Source organism: Botryllus schlosseri, chromosome 1 (assembly GCF_051294905.1).
Source record: "Botryllus schlosseri isolate E-star chromosome 1, Bs_hap1, whole genome shotgun sequence".
Lineage (NCBI taxonomy): Eukaryota > Metazoa > Chordata > Ascidiacea > Stolidobranchia > Styelidae > Botryllus > Botryllus schlosseri.
The window spans coordinates 19,622,838-19,623,864 of NC_137236.1; the positions used below are offsets into that span (position 1 = coordinate 19,622,838).

The following is a 1,027-nucleotide window of genomic DNA, read 5'->3' on the forward strand; positions in this document are numbered from 1 at the left end:
AAATACGGTGGTGCAGACAAGATGACCTTACTATATAGTCCGTATCGCATCTCCATCGTCAAAGCATCTCGTCGATGGTGCAGGCGAAAAGAATATCATATCTCTCTCTCTCTCTCTCACTGTACAGTCTCATTTTGCCGCCCCCTTGGAGCCTGCCGCCCCTGGCGCAGAGCCAGAACCGCCAAGTGGCTGCTACGCCACTGCGTATAGGCTATATATATATAGCTCGTTTGAAGAAATATCTACGTAGCTGTTCGACTGAATATTTTGAGGATTGCAACCATTCGATATCGATTTACGTCAGCTATATCGGGTGGTAATTGTCCGTATAGGTTCATACAATATGTTTTTCGGAAAGTATTTGCACAATTATGGCATGATTTTACAACTTGAAAAAAAACTTTTTTTAAAGACCTTTGTTTAAAACAAAGTGTTTTAAACAACATTTGTTTTAAATGAAACCCTAATTGCAACCTTGAAAATGGTGTATGCTCCGTGACGCAATAACACTGTAATGATTTCTATGCAACATATTGCACAACACATTTCGCGTTTCAAGTTGGCCTATGTCTAGTAAGTGAGAATGTGCAACATAGCCGTTGTTATGCAAAAGAATCGAATACCCCCGGGACAATTTGTTATAAAATAAGCAACAGTATATAATGGGATCACAACTACGATTATCCCGGTAATCATTATGGCTTTTCTCTACAATGCACAACGCCTCGATGGCGCAGTAGGCAGCGCGTGAGTCTCATAATCTCAAGGTCGTGAGTTCGATCCTCACTCGGGGCATTCTTTTTCATTCCTTTCGGTTAAGTCGGGGCCAGGATTTAAAATTCGTGTTACTTTTTCTGCGTCATAATAAGGCATCAGACGATATTCCCCACATAGCAACCCAGTATTCCTAGCCTGTATGGTATTTCTACCATATTTTCGTGGTTAGGCTACTCCAAGATTAGAATTATGACCATCATGGAAGCCAACCTAATAAGCACATATATGATATCGATCGGGTCAACTATGG

At 41.1% G+C, this 1,027-nt stretch overlaps 1 non-coding gene across 1 annotated transcript; it reads left to right on the forward strand.

The window, feature by feature from the left end:
- Positions 1-722: 722 nt before the first annotated feature.
- Trnam-cau (transfer RNA methionine (anticodon CAU)) lies at positions 723-795 on the forward strand. The gene has a single exon. It is a non-coding gene; the product is annotated as a tRNA-Met (tRNA).
- Positions 796-1,027: the final 232 nt, after the last annotated feature.